Source organism: Chiloscyllium plagiosum, unplaced genomic scaffold (genome assembly GCF_037043375.1).
Source record: "Chiloscyllium plagiosum isolate Xiang-an unplaced genomic scaffold, Cpla_swu_hap1 HiC_scaffold_33, whole genome shotgun sequence".
In the NCBI taxonomy this organism is placed as follows: domain Eukaryota; kingdom Metazoa; phylum Chordata; class Chondrichthyes; order Orectolobiformes; family Hemiscylliidae; genus Chiloscyllium; species Chiloscyllium plagiosum.
The window spans coordinates 25,875,911-25,893,820 of NW_028270171.1; the positions used below are offsets into that span (position 1 = coordinate 25,875,911).

Here is a 17,910-nt window from a genome sequence, read left to right on the forward strand (position 1 = left end):
AGCAAGAGTGGAACCCACTGAACCATTGCTGACAAACCATGAAAGACCTCAAACAACCATATTAAGTATCAACACTGAACTTCTAAACTGAAGTCCCAATTTGGATCTGATGTCAATTCATCTTAATATTAATTTGATCTCATTGTGCAAATGTTACTAGTTCTCATGAAAATTAACAGATTAAATTATTTGTCAGTGTATAGAGAGCTTGAGTTATATTTCCCCATGAAACCCAGCTTGCATCATTGCTAGTTGACTAAAAAGCAGTGCTTTTACTAGTCCTCCCATCCCACACTAGGGCCCAACCCATTCCAGCTGCTCCCTGCCCTAAAAAGGGAAAAATATACATAGCTGAAAGAACTTTGAGGGTGATATCACAACCAATGACAGGGCTGAGCAAATGACTTAGAAGCTAGGTTCCCAGCTGCACCAGGTTTGGAATGTGAGGAATGCAGTCAGTGTGTCATAGTAAGTCTTGAGCAGTCTGGGAGAGTCCTGCCAATGAGTTGTGTCAGAGGTTCATTACTTTGATTTCTGAAATGATTGTTGTCAGTGGGAACAGTGTTCATGCAGAAGGAAACCACAGTCCCTCCCACATATTGCACACGGCATACAGTCTTTCGACCATAAATGGAAGAAAATGCATTCAGTGTCTGCAATATTAGGCAAGACATTTGGATAATGTTAAAGAGGTGAATTTGTATCTTTGTTTTTGATCTACTAAACTATGTAATCAAAAATTACATGCAATAAAAAAAATCAAGGAAAAATGCTCTAACATCTGAATTTAAAACAAAATTCTCATTTTTTTTCTTGCAGGTTTTGTATAAATAGTTACCAAGTTATACAGCTGCAGGAGCACCTCATCTGAGGCCTCTTTCTACATTCTAGTAGTATTGCTAAATATCTTTCTTACTATTGTTAGCTTTCTCTTGTTCTGTTCCTTTTACATGTTCTTTATCTATAATATCTGTATTATTCCCTGTTTCAGGTGGTCACAGAATTGTTACAGCACGAAAGGAATCATTTATGTAAGTAATTTAGATAAGAATATATAAGGCATGGTTAGTAAGTGGGTGTGGATGACAGCAAGATTAGTGGTATAGTTGACAATGAAGAAAGTTACCTAAGATTACAAAGAGATCTTGATCAATGGGTCAATGGACTGAGGAGTGGTAGATGGAGTTTAATTTGGATAAGTTCAAGATATTACATTTTGGTAAAACAAACAAGGGTAGGTGAAATAACTGGACAGATGCTTGTGTCCCATCACCAAGTCATCCTTTATGTGTATAGGCTTCTACCAGCCAGCTCAGAGCCAGTCCCTAGAATCAGGAGACTCTCCGAATATCCTCTTTTTATCTGTTATCCAAGGCTCCATGATTGGCCCAGGTTAACAACCCCAATCAAGGAACTCATAATCACTACAGCAGGACATATACAACTAAAAAGACTAGTGTTGTAGAATAGAGAGATCTAGGGGTTTAGGTTCTTATTTCTTTGATGTTTGTGTCACATGTAGACAGGGTGGACTGGTTGAACCAAAGGGTTTGTTCCATGCTGTATGACTCTATGGCTGTATGACATTATGATCTGGATCTTCCTTACTTTCATCTGTTTCAACTGCTCAATGAATAACTGGAGTTTGGAGAAAGGTTCAAATTTATAGGGTTTTTTTCTAAACAATCTGTTCTGAGACAATACTATGCACTTCTGGAACAGATTGGAGATAAACCCAGGCCTCCCACCTCAGAGGCCTCCCACTACCACAGCATCACAAACGTCCTGTATATCAGTTCAAATTTATAAGCTAACTTGCAATGTTTCAAAACACCCAACATGCAGCAAATTACCTTATAATACAGCGATTACAGTTGTCTGAGGTCTTTCGAACCCTGTAGCAACCTTGCAATGATGTCATGGAACTGTTCCCCATTGGACATTATAGCACAGAATGGGCAAAATTTAGAGAGAAGCAAGAAACACATGGTTTGCGAGGCAGAAGCCTGATGTCTAGATTTATGAATGTTAGAAACATGTTTTAAAAAGCATGAGTAGACCTCCTAACATTAAATGGTCGAATTAATGGAATAGTCTTTCAATAATGTAAAACATACCATATATACTCATGGATAGGTCGATCTCATGTATAAGTCAGCACTTCATTTTAGCCACAAAATCTGGTAATTTTCATATACCTCATGTACAAGTCGACCTTAGTTTTTCAGGGGTCTCTTCCTGACTATCCATTAATATTTGTGATATATGGTGAGAAGAGTTTTTTGTTGTGAATGTCAATTTTTTGATATAAAGTGTTTATCGTATATGATTAATAGTTTCATGCTATTTATTTTGTTTTTACTGCTCCTCTGTTTTTATTTCATGAATTATGTGTTGTACAAATACCCTGGTAGATGGCCTGACCACCTGCTGTTATGCCTATTAACATTTGTACTTATGTGTTGACCTACATGCACTTTATGGTACTGATAACTGGAACACTGTATGACAGTACCATTCTACCATAGCAGGCAGAATGGAGACAATTATTTTGCAGATAAATGTTCAGTAATGGCCATAATTCTTTTCCCTTTTGTTGTTTATTATTTTATATAGAGATCTGGCTCTTTTATGTCCATTTTTTGACCCAAGCCAAGCATGAATTTCATCCCCTCGAAAACAATACCTTATGTGTAAGTTGATACCCTAATTTCAGCCTGAAAAAGTCTTCAAAACTCGACCTATACACAAGTATCTACGGTAATCAGAGCCCTATATGCATCAGTGCACCATGCATTGTAGTACTTATCTACATATGCAATAAATATTATTATAAAGATGCCCAAGCTTGAAGATAGCTCTTGACCTTACCTTCTCCTCAACCAATCTCTTTTGAACACAGACTCATGGATGTAGGCATAAAACTACATAACAAAATAATTATACACAGAGCAGCCATTTTGTTCATAAAAGCACTGAAATTAATGACGAGTTTAAAAAAAGTATTGGGTGATATCAATTGAGAGAATAATTAACCTAAACAGGTCAATACAGCATCCTATCAACTAATTCACAACATTTTAAATATCTAATCTGAACCTTGGTTTAATTTTTATCTGAATGAGAGTATTTCTATTGCTGCAAAATTCCTTCCCTGAAATGTCAGATCAAATTAATCAAATACTAGCATGGAACTTGAACCCACAATGTACTGATTTCACAGTTACCAACTGGCCAAATTATTACTGCCAGCTTTGAAATTGAGTAATTTGAAGTGCTTCAATCAGAGTTTGTCAGCTGAGTATCGGTGAGACCAAAGTCATTCTGTATTTTAATATGTTACTGCATCCTTTTCTCAGTACTTCATTTTGGTTAAACCTGACATTGTTAATTTTTGGTGCTTTTTTCAACTGTGAACTGTGTCTTTAGCTTTAAAGATATCCTCCACTTCAGTCCCTGAAAGTCTTGAAAGTTGTTGAAAGTCTTTTTCCCCTTAATGCCAGCCATGGCGCTCAATGCCTATGTAAATATTCTCACCAGCCTCCATGTTGCATAAACTCCAAGTCAACTGGAGATCCATCTATTTTCACAATAAATCTCATTCACCAGTCTTCCTGTCTTATTGACTTCAAGGTCTTTGTCTTATTTTGTACATCTGTCCATTATTCAGCCTTACATCCTAGCTCCCTCAACTCTTAAAAATTCTTTTAAAAAATTAAGCTGGACTTCCCTGTGCTTTTCTTCCCTTCAGTCCACAGTCATAGTTAAAACTTTCAAGTAACAGCATGCTGTGTGGAGTTCTTTTGGACATAATTGCTCCCCCACTTCTTATTATTCCCCCAGGCATTTTCCAACTATTTTTTGTTGGTGTCTGAATCTCTTGAGGAGTGTCTTAATATGTTTCAAATATTTAGTTAAAAGGAAAAGTAAATTGTTAACCTCCATTGAAGTGATAAGAGTGGTAATTGACCTTTGAGCTTCTGAGCTGATGATAGGGAAATAATTAACCAGAATTCCTATTAAATCAGTATTCAATATTAGATCATGTGTGAGTGATGTCAGATTATGGCAGTAATCCCTTTTAGTATGATTAGCCAGCCAACACACACACTGAAAAGTAGCCAGAATTAGAGCTACTTCTCTCTTTCTCTCACACATGCACTCACATTCATGGGGAGTTTTGAGAAGTGGGTTAAAATCCTACCATAGCAGTTGATCAAACTATTAATTTAAATCCAATTAATAGTTTACCTTTTTTTAACATAGTGTGTGGAGACAGATATGTTAAGTAGTGATTGACATGCCACCCATAGTACCACAAACACTTGCTGTGTTGTGTGCCAGCCAGCCCATCGAGAGCTGAGAGGCAGATAGTTAAGTTTCTCAGCATGTCGTCATTTAGAAGCTGACAATATCTGGGTGCTCCCAGGTCTCCCCCTTAGGCAATCCAGTGGCCAGAATGTACACTCTTCATGTAGGATGGAGTTGCAGGGAGAGGGTAGTTCAAGGGAATCCGAGTCAAGGGGGTTAGCTTTCAGGAGGCATAGCTCCCCTTCCTGAATGGAACAATTGAAAACACTCCCTCAATCTGGTAGACAGATCACCCTGATTTTGCAGTCAGGAAAATAGCTACCTTTCTCACCTGCTGGGATGGCAGATGATCGGGGGTGTGGCAAGTTGTGGTTCTTACGTGACCATCAAGTGCTATAATTGGTGGGTGTCAAGAGAGACCTTCCCTACCAGAACATACATCAGGGCCAACTCTCCCAATTACTTCCCTTCTTGTCACTTTCTCTCCGCCTCTTACAGGGTAAAATTGCATCCTCAATGTCACAATAGTGATAATCAATTATCATTTAAAACCCATTTGGTTCACTAATGTCCTTTAGGGAAGAAAATTACTGTCCTTATCCAGTCTCATCTACATATGACTTCAGTCTCATAGCAATATGACTAACTCCCAACAGCTGAACAAACCATTCAATTCGAGGGCAGTTGGGGATGGGCAGTAAACGTCAACATTTCAATGAAAAAATAATTCAAGTAACCAACTTGCAGCAGTTACCTGCACTCAACCTGAATGGGTGGAGGCAGGGTGGGGCAGGAAAAAGAGCTGTTGTATACAGCTTGTACTGCATTACACCTCAGGGTGTGGGATAATTAGTGAATAAATAAAAAGTCTCATTGTCCAAGAAATTAAAAATGTCCATGTGATGAAACAATAAACATATGTGGTGCTGGTTTTTGTCAGTGTCTGCAAGGCTATCATTACATACAGGCTACACTAACCTGCAAGGTGACTTAGTTCTTGCCAACAGAAATATGATCCCGATGGAGCTTTGTATAACTGTCTGACCACACCTTGAACTGAAGACGTCATTGTGGAAAATTGAACATGTAGTTCCTAGTTAGCTTATTTTATGTTGTTTATGAGGCAGGTACAGGCAATGAACGCACTTGCTGTATGATATTCTATAGTTAATGGCAGCTAATGAGCAGACAGGAAATTACAACGAAAATTAATCTTAAATAAATGTTATCAACATCCTTCACCCTACCTCTCATCACCACATTTCTTAGAGAGGAATGCTATGACTAACCCTTTGATGAAATCAATAAATCAACACAAGCCAGAAATTGCCCTCTCTTTCATTTTCTCAGCTCTGTAATGAATGTGCTGGTTGATGGCATGGCTATGCCAAGTCAAGTATATATATTTAATTGGGGTTTCATCACGTAGCAAGGAGTTGATTTTTTCCCTGTTGTCACAGTAAATACTTAAAACACAAAAGTAAACTATATATAAACATTGGGGTCAAAAAGTGTGGCACTGGAAAAGCACAACTGGTCAGGCAACATCCAAAGAGCAGGAGAGTTGACATTTCAAGCATACGGGGGGGGGCGGGGAAAACAAGAGAGCAGAATGGTGGGTGGGGCTGGGGGAAAGGTGGCTAGGAATGTGATAGGTAGATGAAGGTAGGGGTGATGATGAAAGGTCAAAGTGGAGGGTAGAGCAGATACGTGGGAAGGAAGATGGACAGGAAGGTCAGTTCAGAGGGCAGTGCCAAGATGGAGGTTTGGATCTAGGATAAGGTGGGGGGAGGGGAGATGAAGAAACTGGTAAAATCGACATTGGTACCAAGCAAGAAGATGAGGTATTCTTCCTCCAGTCATCAGGTGGCTAGGATTTGATGGTGGAGGCGGCCCAGGACTTGCATGGATTTTGGGGGAGGGGGAGAGGAAGTTGAAGTGGTCGGCCACAGGACAGTGGGGTTGATTGGTGCATATGTCCTGGAGATGTTCTCTGAAACATTTCACAAGTCGGCATCCTGTCTCGCCAATGTAGAGGAGACCACATCAAGTGCAATGGACAGTGGATGAGGTGTTTGGATGTGCAGGAAAATCTCTGCTGTATTTGGAAGGATCCTTTGGGGCCTTGGATGGAGGTGAGGCGGGAGATGTGGGCGCAGGTTTTACACTTCTTGCAATGACAAGAGAAGGGGCTGGGAATGGAGGGTGGATTGGTGTGGGGCATGGGCCTAATGAGGGAGTCTGGATTAGTGGTGCTGGAAGAGCACAGCAGTTCAGGCAGCATCCGAGGAGCAGTAAAATCAGGATGCCGCCTCAACTGCTGTACTCTTCCAGCACCATTAATCCAGAATCTGGTTTCCAGCATCTGCAGTCATTGTTTTTACCTAATGAGGGAGTCGCAGAGGGAACTGTCTCTGTGGAATGCTGAAAGGGGTAGGGAGGGAAATATATCTCTGGTGGTGGGGTCTGACTGTAGGTGGCAGAAATGGCGGAGGATGATGCGTTGTATCCGGAGACTGGTGGGGTGGACAGTGAGGATCGGGGGTTCTATCCTCGTTGCGTTGGAGGGTGGGCTCAAGGGTGGAAGTGCAGGAAGTGGAGGAGATGCGCTGGAGGGTATTGTTGACCATGTGGGAGGGGAAATTGCAGTCCTTGAAGTTAGAGGCCATCTGGGATGTTCTGGAATGGAATTGCTCTTTCTGTGAGCAGATGTGGCGGAGGCGGAGGAATGAGGAGTAAAGGATAGCGCTTTTACAGGAAGGGGTGGTGGGAGGAGGTGAAGTCCAGGTAGCTGGGGGAGTGAGTGGGTTTGAAGTAGATGTCCATGTTGAGTCGGTCACCAGAAATGGAGGTGGAGATCCAGGAAGGGGAGGGAGATGTCCAAGATGGTCCAGGTGAACTTGAGATCGGAGTGGAAGGTGTTCGTGATGTTGATGAACTGTTCAATCTCCTCATGGGAACATGAGGTGGCATTGATATATATATAAATGTCACCTTATTAGCTAATCTTGCTTTCTTACTTTCAGATAAGTGTTTAAAATTTATAATCTATACTCAACATATACAAGAATAAGACCTATTTTGCATTTTAATCTTTTTGCATATCTTCTTCTGTCAGCTTGTCCTGCAGATAACCGGTATAATTACTCAAAAAAGCTTTGCATACACACAGCAGGTTCTGCAATTTTATCTTCACCTCCTTCTTTCTTCCATTCCCCACCCCATCTAACGGTGCAGATGTAGTGAGAGCTGCTGGATCTGGATCAATGAGAGTTGCTTTTTCTCCTGTACCTCTGTACTACTGTTAGGGAATGAGGTAATTGAGAACTGAGCAGGAGGAGAAAGCTTCACTGATTTTGAAAGATGAGAGAAGCAATTTAGGGCTTTGTGGACCAAGTAGCTTAAGACTGGTCGTAGGGTAGATATTTGAATTTTTACACAAAAGAAAATATCAAGAAACCAAAAATATTGTGATTGTGGATTTTAAAAGTTGAAGTCATTCTTGACCAATCCTACCATGGTGGCAAAGTGGTTTGCACTGCTGCTTCACAGTACCAGGGACCTGGGTTTGATTCCAGCCTTTGGTGACTGTGTAAAGCTGCACATTCTCCTTATGTCTGTGTGGGTTTCCTCCAGGTGCTCTGGTTTCCTCTCACAACCCAAAGAAATTAATCTCCATCTGCCATTCCTCAGCCCACAGCCCAGTTGATCAATATATATCACCACTTTTGGTGTCATCCACAAACTTACTAACAATGCCTCGTACATTCTCATCCAAATCAGTTATATAAATAACAAACAAGTGGTCTTAGTACCGATCCTTGTGGCACACCGCTGGTCACAATCCTCCAGTCTGAACAACAATACTCTACCACCACCCTTTATCTCTTACAAAATTGGCTTGATTGTATCTACCTGGCTAGCTCTTTCTGGTTCTTATGTGATCTAATACCACTAATCAGGCAACCATCTGGAACTTTGTCAAAGCATTTGCTAAAACTCATGTAGACAACGTCTACTGCTCTGCCTTCATCTGTCTTATGGGTCACTTTAAAAAATTCAATCAGTTTTTGAAGCACAATTTCCCATGCATAAAACCATGCTGACTATCCTTAATCAGTCCTTTCCTTTCCAAATGCATTTAAATCATGTCTCTCAGATTCCATCCAACAACCTACTCACCACTGAAGTCAGGTTCACCAGTCTGTAGTTCCCTGGCTTTTTCTTGCAGCCTTTCTTAAATAATGGCACAATTAGTCACCCTCCAGTTTTCCAGCACCTCATCCCTGGCTGTCGATAACATAAATATCTCTGCTAGGGGTCATGCAATTTCTTCCCTAGTTTCCCACAATGACCTGGGATACATTTGATCAGGTCCTGGGAATTTATTTCTGTTTATGCATTTTAAGACCTCCAGCACCTCTTTGTCTGTAATGTGGGCTCTTTTCAAGACATCAGTATTTATTTCCCTTAGTGCTCTAGCTTCCATGTCTTTCCACACAATAAATACTGACATGAAATATTCATTCAGAATCTCATCTATCCCCTGTGGTTCCACACATAAATGATCTTTAAAGGACTCTATTCTCACCTAGTTATTTTTTTGCCCTTAATATACTTGTAGAACCTATTTGGATTCTCCTAAACCTTATCTGCCAAAGCTATCTCATGTTCCCTTTGTGTCCGCCTAATGTCCTTCTTAAATGTACTCCTACACCCCCTATATTCCACAAGGGATTCACTCATTCCCAACTGTCTATACGTGATATATGCCTCCTTATTCTCGACCAGAGCCACCCATTGTTCCCTAATCCTGCCAGTCTTACCCTTCACAGTAACAGAAACATGCAGTCCCTGAACTCTCGTTATCCTGTTTTTGAAAGGCTTCCGCTTGCGAGACATTCCTTTACCTATGGGCAGCCTCCCCCAATCAACCTTTGAAAGTTATGTCTAATACCATCAAAATTGGCTTTGCCCCAGTTTAGAGCTTTAACTTGTGGACCAGATCTATCTTTTTATGGTCACTGGTCCCAAAATGTTCCCCATTGATACCTCAGCCATTTACCCTGCCTTACTTCCCAAGAGGAGGTTGAGTTTTGCACCTTCTTTAGAAGAGCTGTCTACATATTGATTGAGGAAGTTTTCTTGAAAACACTCCCAACCCAAGTCTTTAATACTATGACAGTCCCAGTCTATGTTTGGAATGTTAAAATCTCCTACTATTTAATCCTATTATTCTTATAAGTACCTGCAATCTCCCTACATATTTGCTCCTCAGTTTCTTAGTGACTACTTGGGGGGGGGTATGATAAAATCCCATGAAGGAGATCACTCCATTCTTATTTCTCAGTTCCACTCATATAGCTTCACTAGAAAATCTCCCAGGAATATCCTCTCTAAGTACTACCATGATGTTTCCCATAATAAAAATAACACTCCCCTCCTCTTTTGTCTCTGCTTCTATTCTTCTATAGCATCTGTAACCCAGAACATTGAGCTGCCAATCCTGTCCCTCCCTCAGCCATGTTTCTGTAATAGCTGTGATACACTAGTCCCATGTTCCCAGTTCGTCTGCCTTATCTGTCAGGCCTCTTGCATTGGAATAAATGCAGTTTAATTCATCAGTCTTCCCTTGTTCTCTGCCATACTCTTGCCTGACTTATCTATTTAGCTTCCTCTCATTTAACAGCCTCAACCTTCTCTCTTGCCTCACTACTGTTTAGGGTGCCAACCCTCTTAAATCCTCCCAAGTAGCTCTCGCAAATTTCCCAGCCAGGATATTGGTCCATCTCCAGTTCAGATGCAACCTGTCCCTCTTGTACAGGTCACTTCTACTGCAGAGGAAATCCCAATGATCCAAAAATTTGAATCCCTGCCCCCTGCACCAGCTCCTCAGCCACGCATTCATCTTCCCTATCCTCCTATTCCTACTCTCATTAGCATATGGCATCAGGAGAATACTATCTTTGAGGTCCTGCTTTTTTTATTGTGTTTAGATATCCAATGAGATCAAGGGAATTGAGGGTACGTAAGAGGGTATCCATGTAGGAAACCCCTTTGATGGGCGGCTCGGTGGCACAGTGGTTAGCACTGCTGCCTCACAGTGCCAGAGACCCGGGTTCAATTCCCGCCTCAGGCGACTGACTGTGTGGAGTTTGCACGTTCTCCCCGTGTCTGCGTGGGTTTCCTCCGGATGCTCCGGTTTCCTCCCACAGTCCAAAGATGTGCAGGTCAGGTGAATTGGCCATGCTAAATTGCCCGTAGTGTTAGGTAAGGTGTAAATGTAGGGGTATGGGTGGGTTTCGCTTCGGCGGGTCGGTGTGGACTTGTTGGGCCAAAGGGCCTGTTTCCACACTGTAAGTAATCTAATCTAATCTAAAAATGGCACAGAGGGTATTTCTGAGAGAAATTTCCATTAGTGGAACTGAGCCTCCTGTGTGATGTTTGGGGTCTGGTACAAGTGAGAAGTCTGTTAAAATGATCAAGGTCAGCATGCACAAGAATAGCTCATCTGCCTGAGCCAATTAGAATTGGGCTGAGCACCACATTCTTAAGGATCTTGATGGTTTTGGCAATGGGTTGGATGCTACTCAGGAATGTACTTTGTGCCAGCTCTTCCAGTGGCATTTGGTCCCTTCCTCCAACATCCAATACATCTTCAATTCTACTCACTTTGGGCAACCCACATGCCTCCCTTCCCCATCCACATAAATTTCTACAGATGGAGGTGTAGGTTCCTGAGCAGTGACTCCTGGACGTGCACTGCCACTCCTGACTGAAAAAAACTGCAGCTGGCAGCACCTATGTCCAGACCTTTATCTGTTCCTGGTAAAAGACAGGTAGCTCTTGCAAATATACGTAGATCGCCTCCCAAATTAGTAAACTGGAACTGCAGGCTAAACAGTTGATGCAAGAAAAATACTGGGTGTGAGAACCAAGAAGACTTGACATACAGGTCTCCATTCAGAGTCTGAAGGTTGAAAGTCATTGCTTAGTAAACACCATCATCTGAATACTATCCCAAAGTGGGAGACTCAACACTAGAGCAGACACACTGCATTTTTTTTTAATTGACAAGCCGCCTTTTTATCTTGATGTAAAACTCAAGGCAATGGGCCAAAGTAACAAACCAGTATCACAGCACATTAACTATTAATTTATTAGCGCACTCAACTCCTTCTCATGCAAGTGGATCATGGTCAAAATTACTTAGAAATATTGAACTTTCAAGTAAGATAAGTCATTTTTAGTTATGTATAAAAGAACAGGCAAACAGAGGTGGTTGAAAATAGAATTCAGTGACTATCTGGAAAATTCCTGTGGGAATTACACCCAGCATCAAGAGTTAATTGATTGTCGGCCTCAGAACAGATCAAGAAATTTCAAAGAAAACTTTCAAAGGAATAGCTACAATACAAAAACCTGAATCATCTTTGGTGAGTTACATGATGTTTAAAATGTGATGTAAATGAAAGTAGTCTGACACTGATGATTTGTACTTTGACTTTCCAAATGTTCTAATATTACTGCTTTAATAATGAAGGCTAACAATTTCCCAAAGACAGACATTAAACTAACTGATCCATAGTTTCATACGAGAATAGAACCTAAGTTATACCCTTAATCTGTCAAGGTTGCCCAATATAGATTCTCAGTCTACCATCTTAAGGGTTGGAGTCCAGAGCTAATTTTTTAAAGGCTTGTTCTGCAATCACCGATACAGCCATGCTGGTATCAACCCCCAATAGAACCAGGTGACCATTTATGTTTATTTTGATTGGTTCTAATTCAGAGGTTGATTCCAGCCTTGGGCGATTGTCTGTGTGGATTTTGCACATTCTCCCCGTATCTGCGTGGGTTTCCTCCAGGTGCTACAGTTTCCTCCCACAGTCCAAAGATGTGCAGGTGAGGTGAATTGGCCATGCTAAATTGCCCATAGTGTTAGGTGCATGTGGGAGATGGGTCTGGGTGGGTTACTCTTCGGAGAGTCGGTGTGGACTGGTTGGGCTGAAGGGCCTGTTTCCGCACTGGAGGGAATCTAATCTAAGCAGTTTAACTGTTCCGATTAAGATGTAGGTGGACTGTCCAGGGTGTGCACTCTCCTGGATACTGTCCTGAGAGTTCTATTACTCAATTTAGGCATAGTCTTTTGCTGTCTCGAGTCTGCATACTGGCAGCAACTACAATGGCTTGATGGTCAGATCCTGAAAAAAAGTGTTAACCGATCGGCTAAGACTTGGCTTTGTTTTAGGGTTTTGCTGTGGGTTCACCTATTCCCTCTGTTCAGGAAACGTCCTGAAGGAGGCTATGCAATTGTCTTCACTCAAGTGGTGTTCCCCAAGCTTAGTTGACCTAGTGAGGGTGTCCACTTCCATTAGCATACCCTGTAACTCATATGCTCCACTTGCCGCATTTTCCAATGATAGCCAGTTGTAGTGCCTGTTTGAAGTCCAGTTCGACTTCAGCTAGTAAGCGTTTTTGCATGATTACATCACAAATCCCACATACAAAGGATCTCGCAGCATCTTATTAAGGGTTAAACCAAAGTCACATGTATCTACTAGCCATCTTAATCCAGTCAAAAATCCTGATTTGGATTCCCCTAGTTCTTGAATTGCTGAGTAAAACCCATAGCATCTCAAAATTAGAGTAGGCTTGAGGTCATAATATTTCCTTAACTAAATCCATCAACTCTTCAAAGATTTTAGTATCTGGTGCCTTGGGAAACATTAGGCTCCTATTAAGTGAAAAAGCTCCTGGTCCACAAGCTGCCCCAATGTCATTTGCCAGGAAAAAGTAACCACTGACACTTTTGTTTATATCTGTCGGCCAGTGCTCCTGACTGGACCAGGTTAACAGCCCCAATCTGGGATCTCATATTCTGTGAGGTTCACCTGGCTGACCTTGTTACAGTCATTACACAGCTGAAGATGGTTGGACACTATACTGAGGAATTCCTGGAGTTGAGGTGACTGCTCTCCAATGATAGCCACCATCTTCCAGGTATGACTCTAACTTGTAAAGAGTCCCACTTTGCTAGGAGTCCTTGCTGCCACACCTGGCCTTGATGTCAAGGACAGTCCACAGTCACATCACCCTGGAATTCAGCTCTTTTGTCCATGTTTGAACTAAGCTTGTAATGAGGTGAGCAGGGCTGAGTGTCCCCGACAGAACCTGAACTTAACTGAGAAAGTAACTGCCAAGCATGTGTTGCTTCTTAGCACTAACAATACCGTCCATACTTTATTCATGATCAGCAGGAGACTGATGGGGTGGTAACTGACCAGGTTGGATTTGTTCTGCTTTTTGTGTATAGGACAATCCTAGGCAATTTTCCACATGATGTGGGTTATGACTTGGTCTCCAGGGAGAACACGTCTGCTCCTCTTTAAAATAGTGCCATGGGATCTTTTACATCTATCTGATCATGCAGGTGGAGTCTTGGTGTAACATCTCATTCAACCAGCAGCATCTGGCAACACAGCACTCCTGCATTATTGTCCTAAATTATGTGCTCAAACTTCTGGAATGAGATCTGAGCCCACAACCTTCTGACTCAGAGGTGAGTGTACTAGCACTAAGTTATGACTGACCTTTAATCCTGCCTTAAAACTACAAGTGTAATCCACTGAACGTCTGTGTTTCTTTTGCAGTACAGATCTGAACACATGATTCAGAGATCTGAATGATCTGAACATGATCTGAACACAGGTTTCCTCTTTCTGTCATTTTGCGATTTATTTTTCTATTTCTCTTGAATTGCAAGTTTTCCACTATTTCTTAATTCAGACACTGAGCACATTAACCTATCACTTGGTTTCTGCTGGCATTTTCTATCTATACCATTTTACCATTCCAATTCTTTGCTGTTCTATCCCCAAGCTGACAAGAGTTCCATGGGCATTGTAACATCTTCTCAAAGTTGCCTTCTTTCAGTCATACTGGCAAGTTGGATATTCAACTATTTCACTTTGCAGTTGTAGTGAAATTTTCCTGACCCCTCTCAAAGTTCATACACAACATAGTACTAAATATCAATCAGCATGAGAAACTTTTCTCCTTTATTCTTTATTAAGATGTGAATTTTGCTGGGAAGTCTGGAATTTGTTGTCATTTCCGAAATCTCTGTTGAACTGAGTGGCTTGCTAGGTAGCTAGGCCTATTCAGAGAAAAGTTAAGAGACAATCACGAGGGACATGTAGGCCAGGTAAGGATGGTGAATTTCCACTGCCAAAACACATTGGAAAACCAGATGGGTTTTTTACAATTAACGATTGTAATGGTGACCACTCAAGTGAGGCTAGTTTTACTTTCCAGATTTTATTAATTGAATTTAACTTCCATCACTACCCTGTGGGTTTCAAATCTGTGTCCCCAAGACATTATTCTAGATTACTAGTCCAGTGACACTATCAAAGGCTATTGTCTCCCCAAAACCTGTCTCAATTTTCTCTCTGTCTTCATCAGGTTAACTGAGTATAATAGCAGCCTGCCACTATCCTGATGTGGGTTCAAATAATATACATCAATGGCCAATGGAAGCTTTCTCTGAAGTGTCAAAGTTGGATGAACAACAACCTCATCTCTGAGTCCATTTAGCAGCAGATAGATAGCAAAGGTGGTTCAGTTGGTAGCATTCTCTCACCTTTGTATCAGAAGGTCACGGGTTCACGTTTTATTCAAAAAACCTAAGTACAAAGTTAAGACTAGTCCTTGTGGAGTGCTGAAGGATGCTATACTGTCAGAGGAGTCAAGCAGGAGGCTTGAAGAGCACAGCAAGCCAGGCAGCATCAGGAGGTGGAGAAGTCAACATTTTGGGTATAACCGTTCTTCAAGACTGAAGAACAGTTATACCCAAAACGTTGACTTCTCCACTTCCTGATGCTGCCTGGCTTACTGTGCTCTTCAAGCCTCCTGTTTGTCTACTTTGGATTCTAGCATCTGCAGTTTTTTTGTCTCACTGTCAGAGATGCTGGCTCATTAAACCAAAGCTCCATCTGCCCTCTGAGGTGGATGCAAAAAAAATCCCAAATCCTCCTCTCAAGGACAATTGCCCTAATCTAACTTTCTGACTCAGAGGCAAGAGTACAACCAAAAAGGCGCATCTGCCATGTTGTGCTCCTGCTTGTAGAATCTTGCTGTGCATCAATCAGCTGTAACTTTTCCAACAATACTGCAACATCTACACTGCAACAAAAAAATGCTTAATTGGCTATGTACTGAGGTCATGAAAGGTTTTATATAAATGCAACTTCCTTGATTTCTTTGCAGTTCTATGTGCTAGATAACAAAAGTTTCCTGGCAGATTCATGCAGCATTCTACTTGAGTAAACTTCTTTTTTAGGAATTGGAGCGCCAGGAGTAACTCCAGCTGGCTTACACTGTGGGAAGCTGTGGTAAGTTGGAATGTTATAGTTGATGCACTGAGAAAAAGAAGGTGCAGCCCACAAACTGAGGCATGAATTGTATGGAAGAGCTAATGAATTCCTAAAGCCAGAGACACTCCCTGGAGCCTGACAGGTCTGCACAAGACAATGAGACTGAAATCAAAAGTGATGTATCTATTCTGAATGCAGCTCACGGTTAAACTGATTCACAGGATGAACCACACATTATACAAATGTTTAGATTTAATTTAGTTTACATATAAATACATTTTACACATATGTTAATCTATTTATATTCCATTATAAGATCTTGAGGCTTGATGTGGAGTTCATCTTTTGTACAAGGGCTCTTTAAACATAGCTCCAGGGCTTCTGCAAGGTATCACTGCTCTGGGAACAACAACGATAACCCCACAAGAATCTATGTTTCAGGCATGGCACAGCCAGAAGTCCACACTCCAGACAACATATCCGCCAGAGTCCCTGTTCCATTCACCACCATCACCACTAGCAACAACCTGCCAAGTTCATGCTCCAGACTTCCCACAGCCTGGTATCCTCACTCCAGGAAGTGCCACCATTGCAGCCAAAGACCCACCAAGTCCCTGAGCCCACACTCCAAGCCTATTGCAATCAGAAGTCTTTGCTTTGGGCACTGCTACCCCACAACAGATGTCTTGCCAAATCCATGAGTCCACAATCCGCCCACAGCCAGGATTCCTCACTCTGGTTACTGCCACTGCTACAGCTGATACCCCACCCACACCATTCTGGCTTCCCCAAGACATTAGAAGATGAAAAGGAAGAACAAGAAAGGAAAAAGTCAAAAAAGGGGAGAGAGAGAGAATACACCCAGCCTGGAGCGGACAGGTTCAGGAGCCTGAACACTACCTACTGTGCTGGTGCTGCTGTACCTGAAGACATGTCATTACATAAATAAATAGGCATATATTAGGGAATATCTGTTTCAAGATTTGAAACAGAAGAGGGGAAAATCAGGAAACAGATTTGATTGACCGAACAACTTGTGGATCTGGGTGACTGGGATTCTGCCAGGGGTCTGTTTCAGAATCATTTCATTTTCTCTTTGAATTCCCCTGCTGGGAGGATTATTTGCTTCTCAATGGCACCTTGGATACTGACAGGGAGTGCAATGTGAAAATGAACTATGATTATCACTGCTGCCTCACAGCGCCAGGGAACTAGGTTCAATTCCGCCTTCGGGTGACTGTGTGTGTAGAGTTTACACACTGTTACGAAGGTGTACTGAATTTTATGAGAGTTGAAAAGCTAGCAAGGACTTAGAGGAGCACAGAGAGTCCAGAATAAGGTAACAATATAAGACCTCGTCAGAACAGCTGGCACTGGCTGGGTTGCTACAAAAACAAATTCAAATTCGGCCAATCAGTTTAAATTATGCCCCAAGATACCAAACTCCAATCAAGTTTGAATTTAGTATTTTGACAATATAAAACCAATGAAACAATCCAATGTTTTGGAGTATAAGTATCAGACAATTTAAACAGTTAATCACAGCAGCAAAGAGAACTGCCAAGCACCAACAACTAGAGAGAAACCGCTTGCAGAGATATCTGCTCTCTTAAGGTACCTTTATTTATCAACAACCTGTGATATAGAATCCCTAAGAAGAAGAAACGAAAACAGAGGAAAATCTACGGTGGACACACGGCAAACTGACTGGTTTTTAAATGTGATTATATTTTTTGTAAATCGTAATCAGGATTTTTATCAGACCAGTATTGTAGAGAACACGGTAAAAGATAGGTTTAGAGGAAGGAGTTGTAAATAGTTGTAAGTTAATTATTCTGTTAGACTTTAAAAAAAAGTTGTTAATTTTTACTTTAAATAGTGACTTTTGGGTTGATTCTTTGCCTGTCAAATTTTAACAGATTACAGCACGGGGGTGAATCTTTTCTGTGCGGCTAGTTTAAATTAGCAGAAGGGTTTACCCCGTGTCATAGCAGTTTGAGTGCTTGTCGCTTGGATTTGAACAGTTTGGGGCCTTTTTCTGCAATTTGAACAGGTTTAGACAGATTTAAATAGATTTGGAGTATGAGAAAGTCTAATAGATTTTAACGCTTCCAGGTTAGTGTCCTAGATCTTTAAATAAAACGTAGGTAAGACAATTTGTTTAATTTCTGTGACTTGTGGATGATTAAATTAAAAGTGAGAGAAATGGCTCTTAAAATTG

General features: G+C 41.3%; 1 protein-coding gene across 1 annotated transcript in view; it reads left to right on the forward strand.

Moving 5' to 3' along the window:
• Window positions 1-1,011: 1,011 nt before the first annotated feature.
• Window positions 1,012-17,910, forward strand: part of txn2 (thioredoxin 2) — a 53,968-nt gene continuing 37,069 nt past the window's right edge. Inside the window, exon 1 of the mRNA XM_087978382.1 lies at window positions 1,012-1,031. The gene's annotated coding sequence lies outside the window, so the exon portion shown is untranslated. The remainder of the gene's footprint in view (window positions 1,032-17,910) is intronic.